General features: G+C 38.0%; 1 protein-coding gene across 4 annotated transcripts in view; it reads left to right on the top strand.

Annotated features, from left to right (window-relative positions):
• The first annotated feature begins 4925 nt into the window (after positions 1-4925).
• The window catches only part of LOC106871095 (lipopolysaccharide-induced tumor necrosis factor-alpha factor homolog), a 50483-nt gene continuing 36695 nt past the window's right edge, over positions 4926-18713 (top strand). For all 4 annotated transcript variants that reach the window (XM_014917392.3, XM_052965823.2, XM_014917393.3 and 1 more), the window contains exon 1: positions 4926-5159. The gene's annotated coding sequence lies outside the window, so the exon portion shown is untranslated. The remainder of the gene's footprint in view (positions 5160-18713) is intronic.

Below are 18713 nucleotides of genomic sequence, written 5' to 3' on the forward strand. Positions count from 1 at the left end.
AGAGGCGACCAGGCTGACTGAAACCGTGTTTGTAAAGCCAAGCAACAACAAATAAAACTTATTTATTATGCTGTTATTTGTTCACACCTGCGTTTGTTCTCTGTTTCCTAGTATATTTTATTGAAAGATGATAGAGAAAGACTAATGTCTCAATGTCCCTATCAACCTTTTACAGGCTAACATCATGGCTGGATGCTGGAAAGCACGCAGCTGCCCAACGGGTTCGAGAGTAGAGGAGGAACTGAGACTGTGATTCTGTATGTGTATGAAACTCGGAGTATTTTAAGAATGACTCGCCAAATGTTTGCCTCCGCATCATATAATGAATGTTCCTTTCTTCTGTGTGGATATATAAATGTGTGTGTGTGTGTGTGTGTTGGCGAGTCTTCCGGCGATCTATATCATTGCGAAAATTGGGAATCGGGCCTTTTCGAATGAAGTCCCTTAGTCGGTGAGATAAACAAATCCATCAGAATAACAGTATTGTAAGATTAACGACGCCATTGTTCGCTTGTTCACTGTGATAATAAACAAATAAATTGATAAATAAATAAAATCGCCTCGCCTCTCTCGAAACCCAAATTAGTTTTAAACTGCTGCATTTTGTAATTAAAAAGGCGTAGTCGCATTGTAAATGAGAACTCAGCTATTTCTTGATATATCATAACAAACGACATATCATAACATATTTGTCTCAAGAGAAATAAATAAACAAAAGCAATAAAAAATATTTCTGCGAATGAAGTAGAAAAGCAAATATTAATTTAATCTTACGATAATTTTTACCATGATGGGGCGAAATTTCACCCAATTACTAATTATCGGTAATTAGGTGAAATTTATTACCGGTGTTGTCGCTAACACCGTCTCTGGATTTCTCGTGATTTTGTGTCACTTCTGTTCCTCTTTGCTAAAGTCGCCGTCCATAAACCTAGAATGCGTCCCATTTCTAAAATCTCTCAGTCCTTCTCTTAAGACTGTCGTCTGCTAAATAGCCATCGCAATCTTCGTTAACATTTGCATATCGCAAAATTACATCGCTGAGTGCTTCCTGACCTTCAGAAATTCAAAATTTTGTTTTGTGTTATTGAAGACAACTGGATTCCCAACGATAACTGACTGATTGAGAGAAAGATGGGAGAGAGAGGGAAAGAAAAACAGTGAGAGACAGAGAGTAAAAGAGACAAAAAAAGGTAAGAGAAGGATAGATATCAGTAATATTTCATTAAGAGAGAGAGAGAGCGAGGATGGAGTAGAAGAGGTGGTGTGCGATGCTAACATTGCACTGTGTAAATGGCTGACATAATCATATTGTTGTTAGAGCAACATAGAGTGACTTTCATTGCAGTGCCTCAACCGTAACGACAGTCTGTTGGACACGCTTTCTCTCCAACGTGTAATCGCTGCCGGAAGATCAAATGGAATGAGATGTTAGAATTAATTAGAATTTAAAATATAGGAATACACTTTACTGGTTTCACACCAGATTTTCAAAAGTGTATAGTATATGGAGCTGTGTCGCGATTTGCACCTATTCTGATCGTTGTTATAAAAATAGTTCGTTTTGAAAGTAGGAATGACTTGAGAATGCTATCCGTTAACGTACAAACTGATTGGTCAACGTTCGTGTATTAAGTTCATCTGCCAGTCGCACGAAAAGGTCACATAAAAGCTCATTTCCATATATATCTTATTAAAAAAAAATGAGTAGTGATAGTCGTACCCCAAAGTTTTTCCTAATAGTTCGTCAAGCGACCTGATGAACAACTACATTTGAAGCTCCGAAGTTACAACTTACATGCATTTCATTTGAATAATGTATTTACACTCTACAATTGTCGATTTACGTTAGCCAACATTTTCAGTGTTTCTTACAAAGGCATACTACATATACATGCATGTATATAAACATGCATACATATACACATATATGGAGTTTCTTTGTGAAACAGAAGTCGCAAGACACTGAGACATTTTTTTTATTATCTGTACTTTATCTAACATTGCTCATAAGATGTCGGTGATCTGTTCTTTATCTCTCGAGTTCCAAATATGCTTTGAAAGTAAAGTAGTATTTTTCGGGTGGATATGAAGGAATGAACTTTGGTGTGTATGACTCTTGAAAAAGTACTGTATAAGCAGTATTTCGTCTGTCTTCATGTTCTGAGCTCAAATTCTGCCGAGGTCGACTTTGCCTTCCCTCTCTCCCGAAATTGCTGGCCTTGTGCCAAAATTTGAAACCAATATTTTCGCGCTGTGGCTCATGTGGCATTCAATATTTTTTGAGCAGGTATACCTCACCTTAATTTTATTTTTGTTGAACAGCTAGTGGAATTTATGGCTTCTGGAAATGTTTTTTAATATCGGTTTTTACACCAATATCATATGGCGGGTTATAACATTTAAAACTTCTTTTCTTAGTAAATCGAGGCAGATTGCTATTCGTGGTTGGTGAGTGATTTATTTCGAGGTATCGCGGCGATGCTTCATGGGAGTACTTTATAATACTTTGAAATAGTCTCTAGTGCGCTGCAAACCAGATGAAGATAGCTTTGTCAAAGGATAATGCATTTATCTTCTCACAGGTGTTCACTGTTCGATGTCGCTGGGTGGATAGTTGTGCTTGAGTGGATGCACAAAGGAGTAGATGTGCAATGGGATGCTGTTAGCTTTCTTAAACAGTTCGTGTGAGTTTACTTCCAGAATGGCGCCCAGGAAGTTTAGTATTGTAAGACGAGCAAATATTCCAATCTCCAAAAGTTGATACTCTTCAAGGCAGAAGTGAGGCCCGCAATGGAGTATTCGGTCCGAATCTGGGACGTTGCTGTTACTCTACTCGGAGACATCCTGGATCGCATCTAGACAAAGACCATTCGACTGATTGTCTTTTTAACCACTAACAGACACATTCCAGTCTCTGCTCAATGAGTATGCTGTATCCTTTCTCCGTTTTTTTTTCTTTTCGTTACTACCCCCACCCACGCATCATTCTTGTTGCTTCTACCTCTCACCCTCCGATCTCACACGAATCGTTATGTTCAATCCTTCTTCCTCAAAACCTAGTCCCACTAGAATCTATTCCTTGCTCATGTCTCTCCTGCAGCTGTTGAGCCACAACAATTTCGATGGAATGTTAGCGACATCAAACTCCACTGGTCTTGTAGGATCTGAAAGATCTCATGGACATTTCCCCTCTCCTCAAACTCAACAAGTAAAAAACCCTTACTCGTTCGCTACTTAACATCCTAGGCTAATATCCTAACTTAACAACACTTCTCACTTACTCTGCTTTCTAACGGTTTTCATGACCGATATTCTATACAGTGTCAATATGTGTCATGTCTATTCAACCTGTTTATACACATGTAATTTTAGGACAACTATTAATGTTGTCTGTTTTTTTACTGTCTGCTATGAATTAATCAAATCTAACTCTGAAGAGATACAATAATCCATATTTTATAATATGCATGAGTTAGTCGGGATATTGCATCGAAATGGTCATAGGTCATAATAAAGTTTTTACAATGGATCACCTTTTAGCTCTTATTTAAATTGATATATATATATATATATATATATATATATATATATATATATATATATATATATATATATATATATATATATATATATAATTTTTTTTTCAGAATGAGATAAAAAAAAACCAAGGCTGTGAAGATTTTAGAACATTTATAAATAGAAGGTCTTACAGCTGCTTCCAGGATATTTATTACATCCCTTTATCGGAAACAGCCTTGGTTTTATATCTCATTCTGAAAAAAAATTTTTTTATATATACACACGCTGACATATGACCTACGGTGGACTCCTTATTGGCATAATCACCGAACCTGGAGCTTAACTATGGTCTATCCATAGCGCTTACTCAGCATTTCCTGACACCTTTGGGTCTTACTGACACCATTACCTCTCATAACCTATATATATATATATATATATATATATATATATATATATATATATATATATATATATATATGGCATACCTACACAAGTGCTACCCCCACTGACTTTGTTTCCTCATAACTTTCAGAAAATAGGCTTTTTCTATGAAGTTTTCTAGAAATCCACTTCAGATGGTATAAACTCTGATTATATCGAAACTTGTGAAAAAATTTTCAGGGAGAGAGGAACTTCAGAAGATTCACTCGAGTTGGCTTTGTTTCTAGATAACTTTCAGTAAAATCGGTATTTTTAAATGAAGCTTTCTACAAATACTTTTCAGGGAGTGTAAATTACGATTCCATCAAAAGTTGATTAGAAAAGAAAAACAGTGAGCACAAACACATGCACATAAATACTGACGCACACCGCAATGTGTTTTCGAAACCTCAAGTTTCATTTTGCAGATGTTTGTGAGGCGTGGCAGTGTGTATGGACGCGTGCCTACCTTCTTTCTTTCTTTCTTTCTTTCTATCGTATTAAATTCCGATATAATTGTAATCTGCACCGTCTGAAAAGTACTTGTAAAAAGGAGGTTATGAGGAAACAAAGTCGACTCGTGTCAATTTTCCAAAACTCCTCTCCCCACTCACGGAAAATAATTTTTAACTTATTTAGAAAATTTCATTAGAAATTATCCATTTTCCTGAAAGATATGAGGAAACAAAGTCAGAAGGGCACACTTGTGTAGGTATGCCTATACATACATACATACATACATACATACATACATACATGTATAGACATACACTACATTACATACATGCATGTCTACATCTACGTCTACACACTCTTTATATTACTCCTCTTTTTGTCTCTCATTCTCTTGTCTCTCTGTCTCCCTCCTTCTCTCTCTCTGATTCCCTCCCTCTCTCTCTATTACTCTTTCTAACTTCGACGCTCTCTCTCTCGTTTCCATTCTCACTCTCTCCGTTATTGATTCTACTCACTTTCTGGGGACGTAATACGTCGAAATACATGACGTCACCTAATTCATTCTCCACCGACCTCAATTGAGTTGGATTACAACATTCTCGCCGCCGCCTCCTTCACCCTCTGCAGTTGCCACCCTTTTTATTGCCGAGTACCTTTACCAAACAATAAATATTCTAGTTCCAGCTGCGGCTTTCGCTTTCACATTAAATACCTTCGGAACAACACACACTTCCCAACTGTTATATCACTCAACGCAAGTAAGTCACCTTTTTCTTTCTTTCTCTCTTTATCATTTAGCAATTAACGAGTTTCAATAGAATTAAGGGCAAAACTACATCTCGGCGGACTCCTCTTTCTATGCATTTTAAATACGTAAACTTGATAATCCCCGATATTTTACTTACGGATTAATGACAAAATATATTGGAAAATGTATTTTTTTCATTTTAGAACCAATTATAAAACGTATATAATGCGTTTTTTGAGGGGTTTTTTCGGTTTCATTCTTGGTAATTTGCAGTTATATTACATCATATATCGATTTACTTTTGTGGATGTAGAATTCTGACACTTCTCATAAACTAGGGAAGAACCCTTAATTATATATTCAATGTTCAAGAGACACGCTGAAGAACCTAAAATTAATTAAATATGTTCAAAACTCTTGCTAAAATTATTCCGTTGGATTTTTCGGCGTTTTTTAAACATCGAAAGATACCTGTTATTTTGGAAACTTTTCCACCGAAAGAATTTTATTTCTTTTATTATTATTGTTATTATTATTATTTTGTTCTTTTACTCAAAATCACTCAGCTATTTTGTGTGTGTATGTGTGTGTGTGTGTGTGTGTGTGTGTGTTGAGAAAGATTTTATTATGCATAGCTGAGTGAAAACAAAATCAGTAGAAATAAATTGATCTAATCAATGCCGGAAAAGTTATCCCGTAGAATAATAATAATAATAATAATAATAATAATAATATTAATAATAATAATACTAACAGAAAAAATGTTATTCATTAACGTATTACAATTAAGGAGTTTTGTTTTCCACCTTTCTATTTAAAAAAGCGTGTGTACGTATATATAAACAAAATAATATATATATATATATATATATATATATATATATATATATATATATATATATATATATATATATATATATCTTGTGTGTGTGCGTGTGTGACAAAAACGTTCCTGTTTCACACGAATGGTAGCGGAAAATATGAGTTTTCTCTTACTTTGTTTCATCGTATATATAAATATATACAGGGTGCGACTAAAGAGATTCTTAGATTCATCAATGCCAATGTAAAATAGGGAAAAGAAAAAACATTTTTTCCGCACCCTGGACATACACACACACACACACATTCGCGCGCGCTTGTTGTTCTAGTTGTTGGTCATTTAAATAGAATGCCGAGAGTCTGGGACGGTTACACTGCACTAACAAATGCTATTCTTGAAGAGATCCGTGTCAACAACTACAAAAAAGAAAAAATCTGTTTTTATTTTAAGCTCCAAAATATCGATTGCCTTACATTGACGCACAAGTCGGCATATTTGTAAGGGAGGTGTGTGTGTGTGTGTATCAAGTACTTATTTATCGATCCTGGAGGGAGCAAATCGATCCCATCAAGATGTCGCCTCTCTCTGTCTGTTACATCTTTAAGTTCTTTGAAGTCTTCATAAATTCTAAGGAAGAGGCTGTGAATTGTTTTGGTGTTGGAATATTGTTTTAGGCAGTTAAGGGTTGAATTTTCAGACGTCCAAACCAGGAATATCTTTGCCAGCTTCAAAGGAAACGTCTGAATGACAAAAGCGAATTTCATAACGCAAATAATGGCGTAAAAGAAAAAAACAAATTACCACCTTGAAAATGTAATTGGCATTTATATATATATCACATTAATGTGTGCGTATATGTTTACATGTATGTATATATATCTGTGTGTGTGTGTGTGTGATTCTTGGTGTCTGGGTTTCATGCCACTGCTATCGTCAGATTTAAAAGTCGAATCGCAAGAAAAAATTTAAATCAACGATACTCTACATCAAGCATTGAGTACTCCCTTTTGTTGACAAACTCCAACATTTGTATGAGCTCCTTCTACTTCGGTACATTTCATGTTAAAACTTGAAGACACTAACCTAACAAGGGAACTCATTCGCTCAAATTGTTCGATACAACAACCAAATCTCCTCACCGTTGGTCAATTTAGCCTTCAATATACAAGAAACAAAAAAAAAAAAAGAAAGATCTTGCTGAACTGCTTTTAGAAGGGTCTTAGGAAGTGCTCTGTCGTGGCTGAACTATTTATAAACAAATCTCACCATCAAATGTCTCTGTCCAACAGAGAACGAGTGTATGCTGTTGGTGTTGACAATCTTGTTAATATCTCTCCTTCATTTATCAAATAGTAATTAATATCGGTTTCCAGTTTTGGTACAAGGCCAGCAATTTTAGGGGATCACATCGATCACAATGTTCAACTGGTACTTACTTTATCGACCCCGAAAGGGGGGATCGATAAAGTAAGTACCGACCTCAGCGAAATATGAACACGGTACGTAAAGACGGACGAAATACTGCTAAACGTTTTATCCGGTGTGCTAGCGATTCTGCCAGTGTATCGCCTTGTCAAGTGGTAATAACATTAGGATATTTCTGATAATATAAACAGGAATAGAATGGGTTTTCGGAAATGCAGGATTTTATGTGATATTGCTTGGCTGTTTATTCAGTACATTTTCGGGTGATTGCCCCCCCCCCTCTCTCCGAGTGAGATTGAGTAGGTCCCCATACATTTGACAACCTGTTAATATGCAACCAGGTATTATTGCTAACAATAATATCTAGTGGTTATCAAGACCACACGGCATAACATTCCTCATGTCTGTCTGTCTGTTACACTGGATAAGGTTTTGATTATAGCAAGAATAACTTCGAGCATTCTGGCCTTTGGCGTCGAGCTTGAAATTTTGCGTAGTTACCTGTCAGGTTTTTAATTATTTCACCTTCTAACATCTATCGTCACCTCCACCACAGTTTATATATTTATTCTGTTAATTATGTAGCGATGTCTTCTTTTGATGATATTCTTTGCCAATTACGCGTTACACGAACACAAACATATACATACACGTACACCTACATGCACAGATTAATACACACGCATATATATATATATATATATATACACACACACACGTATATACGAATACATGCGTACATACACACAAATATGTTAGTGTATAGTATGTGTACGTAGATGCTCACACGCATTTGATGTAGGGAGTTGGGAGAGCCCGGCATTCACTGCGGTTGCCATCGAAACGTGAGAGGCGGGTAGAACATTCCAACCCTGAAATGGTAATACAAATGGAAAGGCTCCAAGTTCTCGGTAGCCTTTACCGTTTCCACAGAAAGTCAAAACAATCGCATCGAGCTTCATCATAAAACGACTCCCTCCTCCGCCAACACTTGTTCCTCACCCCTCACACATCTTTATAGATTGAATATTGATACAGTTTTTATTTTCATATAAAACACATAAACATGTACACCTTTTAGATAAGAATATTGTTATTTTATTAGATTTTGCTGGCAAATCTTTAAATTAACATAAAACATTTATTTACATGAAAGAAAATTACCGGAGAACTGTCATTTAATTCTTCCAAATCGTTCTGTTAAAACTGTATTTTAACCATTTGTGGGGAATTTTAAATAATTTTTTAAAATTAAGTTAATTTCATTAAAACAAATACATTTCTGAATGTATCATTAAGAACTTTGTAATCAGACGTTCCAATCATGATCATCCTGCCTCCCTCTCATACAAGTTTTTGTACTAGAACTTCGTTACTAGATGTTCTTCCTCATTTATAGGTTTTACGCTTTGATTTAAGGATATTCTATTGCTATTTCTACCATAGCGCCTTTTTCTTTGTGTTTGTTTAGGTTAGGTGTTGTTATATTAAGGTATTTTTTTCGAAAGACACCCGTCTCATGAGACAGGTTCTTTAGTAAAACATTTATATCGGAAATGGACACAGAACTGAGGTGGCAAAAAAATGTAAAAGAAAATAAATTTTTAAGCTGAAGAATTCTTTCACAGAACGAAACAGTCGCTAAGTTGCTGCTTCTTTTTCCCTTCTTCATCAGGTATGACTATTTTCTAAGCCCATCTGAGTTCATAACCGTCTCCCGAAATAAGTCTAATAGGTGAAATTGACCTATATCAATAACTACGTCATGTTTATTCAGCAATTTCCTGACCAGGATCTGTGGTTTCATCCATCAATCGCCAGTTTTCTTATCGTCCTAAATACGAAAGCAGGTGGTGGAGCAGCGAGGGAGCAGTCTCGTCTTCATCTGTTTACAATTACTTTATTTAGTTGTGGCCCAGTTTCTCTTTAATATCGAGAGGTATCCCACTAAATATGGAAATATCTTCACCGTAGCATGAAAATACTGGTTACAAGTGATATCTGTCTATTGGTGAAATTATCAAAGTTTGGTATTTAAACCTAGTCGTATCTTATATGCCGACGTTAATAATCGGAGAGGAGTTTATACTCAGTGGTCTTGTAGATGTTCTTATGAAACTCCGGACCAGCTTTTAATGCTTCAAACCAGCAGTTCTCAACTCGGGTCCATCTCAGAATTGTTGTAGAGTTTATGTGCGATGAATTTGATATATTTCTACAAGATACAAAATATTTTAACAAGTTTTTTAATACAATTTCTAATATTTAATTATAAAAATATAATAGGGTTTTTAAAAAACATGGAATGGCTTATGAGGGTCCACCAGAGTAAAATAGGAATCCGAAAAAATGGTTGAGAACCACTGATCCAAACGATTTTATTTTTGATATTTTAGATAATTATATAGGGCTGTTTGTTTACTCGTTCCATAGGACAGAAAGTTAAATGAGCATCAATTTGATTTGAACCCCAAACTGAGAGGTTTAAGGCATTTAATAAAATACTAATGACAGCACTCTACAGTTGTATTGAGTACTTCTTCACCAGGTTGTTACCCAACAATGTGCGTGTGTGTGTGTGTATCATCATTTAATGTTTGTTTTCCATGCTGGCATGGGTTGGACAGTTTGATGGGAGCTGGCAAACCAGAGTGTTATTCCAGGTTCCAGTTGTCTATTTTGGTATGGTTTCTATGCCTTTTCCTTATGCCAACCACTTTACAGAGTGTACTGGGTGCTTTGTACACACACACACACACACATTTGAACTTTATTCGTTTTAATAGTAAAAACAAACTCAAGCTCCACTCACATCAAGAAAACGTCTCTGTACCACACTCCCATTAAACGTGTGGCACTCACCATGTTCTCTCTGTCACTGAAGTTCTTTTCTGGCAAAAGCACAACCACAGAATCCCATCACCAAACCCAGTCCTTCTCATCAGAAGAGACAAAGAATACTTCAATCTCCAACAGCTTCTGACACTCAACAAGTCTTGAGAATGAAGTACCACTCCCATTTCTGATGTGGTGCTGCTGCTACGTACACACAAATGTCTTGAAGCACATCCAAAGAAGGGCCACTTGTCGACTGATTGGTCATCTATCATGAGTAGTTCTGCCACTCTGTGGACCCTTGGCATCATGTCTCCTCTCCTTACCTTTTCTACCACTACTGTAATGGCCTCTGTTCTTCAGAGCTGGTTGGCTGTCACCTTTTCCACTCAACTTAGTCTTGACCAACCCATCTTTCCACCCCATTGTTTTTGGTGCATCCAACCATCTTCCTGCCCTACATTAACCATTATTCTCTGTCTTTTCTCCCCACTAAAGGTCATCCTTCTGAAATCTTCTCCTTGCTTATGTCTTTTCTGCAAATATTAACCAACAACACATTAGATGGAACAGTAATTGCACAAAGTTTTAATTGTCTCAGACTCACTAAAATAATTAGGAACAAATGTCCCTTAATTTAGATTTAAAAAGAGAAAAAGAACAAAAGCCGTCATTCAGTTCAAATTCTTGTTCTGATCTCCCATCGTAAAGCAAGTTCCTTTGTGCAGAATCCCTGACACAATCCTCAGTTGGAGCCATTTCACTTCGTTTCTCTGTAATTGTTCGCATGGGAATCTTTAACATGTTGCATTTTTTCTTCCTTCCGTATGTGTCTTTATGAACATGTGTGTCTGTGTGTCCTTCAGAGCAGTTATCTACTCCATGTGTTTGCATATTTTCTCATTAAATTTATTGATTAGTGACACACCATCAGGTTTCAAATTTCATTCTTCCATTCTTTGTCCATTAAATACAACAGATTATACACCATATGCTGTCATGCATACACACACACACACACACACACACACACACAATTGTATGGTTATTGGATCACATGGTTATGTAGCTGACTGCTTCCATAACAATTTCACTAACCACATAACTAATTATATAATTAGAGCTAGAAGTCATTAAGGAAACCGTGAAAAAATATGGAAAACATGGCTGACATCTAGCCACTGGTGTATATTGGCTTAGTATATGGACACAGAAACACCCGCACGCACACACACATGCACTTATACACATTCATACATACCACACACACACACATACATATATATGATAGTATCACATATCGACCAGACCATTGGATGTTTGTTATACATCACTGGTCACAATGCACTTTGCATCATTTTTAGCTTTCAAATGATATCATTTTCTACTCTAGGCACAAGGCCCGAAATTTTTGGGGAGGGACCAGTCAGTTAGATCGACCCAAGTACACAACTGGTACTTAATTTATCAAGCCCGAAAGGATGAAAGGCAAAGTCGACCTCGACAATATCACCCCACTGACTAAGCAGGTGTAGGCTGACATTGCCCCTAATCAAAAGGCTGGCCCTTCACAACATGAAATGAAGTATTTTACTTAAGGATACAGTGCACCACCCAGTCCAGGAATTGAACCCATAATATAGCAATCTTGAATGCAGCACCCTAACCACTGGGCATCTACTCATAAAAACCATGCCAAAAGCTGACGTTGGGACCTGACACAGCTCTGCTGCTCACCAGATGTGATCAAACCATCCAACCTATGCCAGCATGGGAAAACAAACACTCATTGATGTCGCTGACAATGATGGCCTTACTGTAAGTTGTCTAAATTCTAACAAAGGAATCTTGTCACTTGTGTGGAGACTGGTTCCATCTCTAGGAAGAGACGGAAACCAAAAACCAGGACATATACATAAAGGATCTTAACTAAATACCACAGAGGTTTATGTCTGGTGCTCTACTGATCCAACATTCCAGTATTGCCCTCATTATCATCATCATCATATGTCCATCCTCCATGCTAACATGGGTTGGACAGCTTGGATAGGAGCAGGCAAAACCAAGAGATGCACCAGGTTTCATTTGTCTGTTTTGGCATGGATTCTACAGATGGATTCCCTTCCTGACACCAACTACTATACAGAGTGTACTGAGTGCTTTCTACGTGGCACCAGCACTGGTGCTGTTTATATGGAACTGGCACCAGTGCTTTCTATGTGGCACCAACTCCAACAGAATCACCAAGTGCCTTGCAAGATAAAGATCATTCAACTGGGAGTGGGGGGGGGAGTAATATTAAGGGGGTGGGGTGGATTTGTACCAGTTGGGTGATTTAAGAGGGGACAGAAATAGGTGTCTTGTTGTAGATACATGGATTCCCCAGCTGGAAACGAAACGAGTGAGCTGGAGATCGTGATAATGAGGGGGATGATGGTAGAGATGTGTTGAGACTTGCTCTCAAGTGACGTTGGGGACGGTGAGGACATGTGAGGTGATACAAAGGCTTGAGCTGGGTAGGCAACGATACTCCAGTTCATCATCATCATTTAACGTCCATTTCCCATGGGTTGGAGGGTTTGACCAGAGCTGGCAGGCTGGAGAGCTGCACCAGGTTCCAGCCTGATTTGGCAGGGTTTCTATGGCTGGGTGCCCTTCTTAACGTCAACCACTTAACAGAACATGTTGGGTGCTTTTTATGTGGCACCAGTACAGGACTCTTGTGGGCCATTCCTCTTCCCCAAGGGGTGGGGCAGCCTTGACATTTCTATTGTGGAGGATGGGTCTTCTGGAATACAGCAAGGCACCAGCCGTCTCTGTCCTCAGTCATCTCCTTTGTAAGGCTCAGTGTTTTTGAGATTGACTTTCAATACTCCCTGCCATGTCTTCCTGGGTCTCCCTCTTCCACAAATTCCATCTACTTTGATTGCTACTTCTCTGTGCAACTCTCTACATCCATACGCAACACATGGCACAACTACCACAGTCTTCTTTCTTGCATCGAATTCATCTTATGCCTAACTTGCCCCTCAATACCCTAGTGCTCTGTGGCACTTACATTGCACATCCAGTGGAACATACCAGCTTCATTCCTCTCTGTCATCTACATTCAGGACCCATGTCTGACTACCATGTAGCATTGCTGTTCATATACATGCATCATACAGTCTTGCTTTCACTCAGAGAGAGGGAACTTTGGTTGCCAACAGAGGTAAAAACTCTCTGAATTTTCTCCATCCTATTCTTATTCTCGCTATTACACTCTCTGTGTATCCTCCCCGACAGCTAATTAGGTCTCCTAGGTAGCAGAAATTGTCCATTACCTCTAAACATACATACATACATACATACATACATACATGTATGTGTGTGTGTATACGTATGTATGTATGTGTGTGTATACGTATGTATGTATGTATGTGTGTGTGTGTATATATATATATATATATATATATATAGGTGCAGGAGTGGCTGTGTGATAAGTAGCTTGCTTCCCAACCACATGGTTCCGGGTTCAGTCTCACTGTGTGGCACCTTAGGCAAGTGTTTTTTACTATAGCCTCAAGCCGACCAAAGCCTTGTGAGTTCATTTGGTAGACAGAAACTGAAAGAAGCCCATTGTATACATATATATGTATATATTTGTGTGTGTCTGTGTTTGTCTTCCCCACCATCGCTTGACAATCGATGCTGGTGTGTTTACATCCCTGTAACTTAGCGGTTCAGCAGAAGAGACCGATAGAATAAGTACTAGGCTTACAAAGAATAAATCCTGGGGTTGATTTGCTCGACTAAAGGTGGTGCTCCAGCATGGCCACAGTCAAATGACTGAAACAGATAAAAGAATAAAAGAAAAAGAATATATGTATATACACACACACACACACACAGATTCCCTTTATATATTTTCCTCTTGACTCTCCTAAATATATATATTTCCTGTAGAGAGAGCTCTGGGAGTGGAACATAACAACAATCTGTGTTGAGAGAGAGAGAGAGAGAGAGAGAGAGAGAGAGAGAGAGAGAGAGAGAGAGAGAGAGAGAGAGAGAGAGAGAGCTACTGCTGAAATATTTTAAGAGAAGAATTTACTTAGTGACACCATCCACAACAAAACACAGTAGTTAAGTTGATGTTTTCATATTTAATGTAGTGAGGCTGAAAGAATTGTTTAAGCATTGGGAAAATGCCTTATAGCAGTCATTCCAGCTCTTTATACTCTGAGTTGAAACCCTCTCAAAGTCATCTGTGCCTTTTATCCTTTTGGAGCTGATGAAATAAGTACCAGTCATGAGATGGGGATTGAAGGTATTGACTATTCCCCTCCCCTCAAAATGCTGCTCTTGTTCCAAAGCCTGGAGCCATTATTTTTATTATTATCATTTTCCCATGTATCTGGTTTTGTACTCAGATTACTTCTTGATAAAGGAACTCTGAGCAACTCTCTCTCATCATCATCATCATCATCATCATCTTCCTCTAACATCCACTTCCCATGCTGGCATATGTTGGACCCCTATTATGTAGGTCGGAGAGGGAGTTGCTCAAACCACCCTCTACTCTCACTACCACCACTAGGAATTCAGTCAGTGTCCCTAGACAGAAGGCAAAGATTGAGTCCCTTTCATGTCCGGACAATTCACTGGAAGTCTAATTCGCCAAATGGACAATCGTAATGGGTATTGTTTGACCATTTAAAAAAAAATACAACAAACAACAAACTGTGCTGACCACAGCACTGTTTCCTGGTTTCTGAGAGGAACAGAGGTCATTGGTCAAATGTGTGACATCAAGAGGGGGCGTAACAAGCTTGCTTCCCAACCACATGGTTCCAGGTTCAGTCCCACTGCATGGCACCTTGGGCAAGTGTCTTCTACTATAGCCTCAGGCCAACCAAAGCCTTGTGAGTGGATTTGGTAGACAGAAACTGAAAGAAGCCCATTGTATACATACATATGTATATATTCGTGTGTGTTTGTCCCCCACCACCATCAGTTAACAACCAAAGTTGGTGTGTTTGTGTCCCTGTAACTTAGTGGTTTGGCGAAAGAGACCAATAGACTAAGTACTAGGCTTACAAAGAATAAATATTTACATTATTTACATTTGACGAATAGTTGTCCTCATCTTGTTTGCTGGTAACACGTTTCAGCTGATAAACCCTCCAGCCTTCATCAGGTGTCTTGGGGAAATTTAGAACCTGGGATTCTCATTCCTAAGGTATTTTTCGATGTTATTATTATTATTATTATTATTATTATTATTATTATTATTATTATTATTCAGGTCACTACCTGGAATTGAACTCAGAATCTTGGGGTTGGTAGCCCACGCTCTTAACCACTTAAATATAGAACTGTATTACAAAGAATAAGTCCTGGGGCTGATTTGTTTGACTAAAGGTGGTGCTCCAGCATGGCCACAGTCAAATGACTGAAACGAGTGAAAGATTAAAAGAATAAACAGAAGGTTTTATAAGACCATTAAATAATAGGATAAACATTGATAAATCCTGAAAGGTTTTGTAAAGCATTAAATTGGCAACATTAAGCATCAGACATTAAAATATGTAATGATGTCTTTTAATACAAAATTTCTTGAAGTGAATTTTCCTACAGCAAAAATGTTTATGGTGAAATTTCCTAGAACTGGTTCCTCTTTCCACTCAGCAGATATCTATTAAATAGGGGTGGGGTCAGTAAGTTTGAAGCATTTCCCTCAACTCGTATTTTAACCATAATAATAAAAACAAAAAGGGTCACTGAATAATGTAGTCTTGAATATATTGTCTGAAGGTAAGATGAGGTAATCATAGCTGGAACATTTTGCTGTTATTTGTTCTGGATCAGAGCTGGCCTAGGGCTAAACAACAACAAAGCCTCAATAACATTTCAACTCAGCACCAGAAACTAATGAAACAACCATCAATTTGACAGTGCTCCCACTGTTTACAGTGAATGTTGATCTCAATATATATTTTAATTCATGTTCATTCATTACATCACTAAATATTTCATCTCAACTGCTCTAGCTTTTGAGTTTTTGTATATTTATTACTCCCTCCCCCCCCAAAAAAATGAGCAATGACCTCCCCTGTCCTGAGTAATAAGGATCACCTGTTACCTCCCCTTACATTTTTCTACTTGTTCATTCATTCATTCACAAACTTCTCTACACATAACATGGACGAAAATCTTCTTTAAAAAAATACAAAATTACAATAATTTCAATGTCATGATGAGCAAAAGCAAAACCAGTCGACAAGCACAATACTCTTTCACTTATAAAATATATTAAAAAATATATTAAAACTATGATGATGATGATGATGTAAACTGTGAATTTTCCTTTCATTTTATATATCTTTTGCAACTCACCATGAGGGGATAATCGAAATTCTCCTCCTCCTTTTTTCTTACTACTATATTTACATATATATATCTACACACACACCATCATCATCATTATTATCATCATCATACATCTGCTGCCCATGGAAGGTTTGGCTGGGCTGCCATGCTGGAAGGCTGCACCAGACTCCAGTCTGATTTGGCATGGTTTTCTACGGCTAGATGCCCTTCCTAACACCAACCACTCAGAGAGTGTAATGGGTGCATTTATGTGCCAATGGTACGGCTGCCATTTGTGGGACCCTGGAGTGCATTTACATTCCACCGGCATGGGTGCCAATTTGCATGACACTGGTATCTGCCATGACTGCCATTTTGCTCAGCTTGATGGGTCTTCTTCTCAAGCACAACATAATGCCAAAGGTCTCAATCATTGCCTCCTTGAGGCCCAACACTTGAAAGAAACCCAATCTCTTTGCCTTTGTGAGGCCTACCACTTTAAAAAAACTGAGTCACTTTGCTCCCATAAGGCCCAGCGCTTGAAAGGAATTCAACCACTTTACCTAATCTTCAAAAGATGTTCTTTATGTGCCACCAACACAGGTGCACTTGGCTTGATGTCTCCTCTCAAACACATCGCCAAAGGTTTGTCACTAGCCATTGCCTGTATGAGGTTCAAATTTTGAAGATCATGCTTCACCACTTCGTCCCATGTCTTCCTGACTCTATCTCTACCACTGGTTCCCTCCACAATTAGAGATCAGCACTTCTTTACACACCTGTTCTCGTCCATATGAATCACTTCACCATACCAGCACAGTTGTCTCTCTTGTACACAACATCTGATGCCTCTTATGCCTAACATTTCTCTCAAGATACTTACACTCTGTTGAACATGCACACTGACATTGCAGGTAGCCTGTAGAAGGATATCATAAAAGTGGTACTTCTGTTCATTTGGTAGGCCCGCTTGTAGGCTGTAGGCAGAGATAATTGTAGCTGTACTATTCTACAAGACTAGCCTGAGCTTAGGCACTCTATCGTACACCCTGACTACCTCTATAACCTTATCCACCCATTATTCTGCAAGGAGTATGCCTACACCACCTACTCCATCACTGTTCCCGTCCCAGAAGATTTTATACCTATGTGCCTTGCCTGTGAGGACCCTGGCTGAAGTTCCTCTCCACCTTATCTCTGGTATGCAGTATACATCAACATGTCTCCATTCAAGCATCTCTAAAAACTGGGAAAGGGATGTGGGAGTAAACATGGGAAGGAGAGATGTTATTCAGTGCCTGAAAAGAAGGTTTCCATGTTCATTTGATAGACATGCGACACCTGTTGCTCTCACTTTCGACCTGTCATCATTCAAACATTCAGGCATGTTAAGATTGTGGCCCCTACTGAGGGGTAAGAGCAAGTGTTAGCGACATTGTAAGTATAAATGTTATGAGCATTGCAAATATAAGCATTATTGGTGCTGCAGATATAAATAGAAATAAATAAAAGTAAATATGAATATGAATATGCCAATGTTAGATTAAGTAAGTGGGCTGCTGCTATCTGGTTGGATTAGTCCTGAGGAGAGAGAGAGAGAGAGAGGAAGGAGTTGGGCAAGATGGGGGATTTCCGGTATTAGTGGTGGGGGGTGGGAATGGACAGGCACATCACAAACAAGGAAGGATTATTTTAGAGATAGTATGAAAATATTTAGCCAACATGAAAGAAAGAAAACTAAGGCTTTACAGCGATTTCAGTTTGGAAGTTAAATGAAGAATTAAGGAGAAAAACTGACGCTGAGAGAGATTACGATTTGGAAGTTATATTGAAGAGTCAATTTAAATAATTAGTTTACAAAAGTACATCTTAGCAATAATGTGGGTCAGATGAATGAATGAATGAAGTGATCGACAAAACAAGAGAATATCTTAGCTTAGTTGTACGTATTGTGGGTGCTGACAATAACCAGACACTGGAATAAACTACATGAGAGTCTGAAAGGAAAACATATACACACACACACACACACACACACACATATATAGGGGAAGAATTCACAAAAAAAAACAAAAGACAAAGACAGGTGGTGTAGACAACAAACAGATGTATTAGTTTAATGCTCAGGAAGTG

Source organism: Octopus bimaculoides, chromosome 2 (assembly GCF_046866305.1).
Source record: "Octopus bimaculoides isolate indiv1 chromosome 2, ASM4686630v1, whole genome shotgun sequence".
In the NCBI taxonomy this organism is placed as follows: Eukaryota; Metazoa; Mollusca; class Cephalopoda; order Octopoda; family Octopodidae; genus Octopus; species Octopus bimaculoides.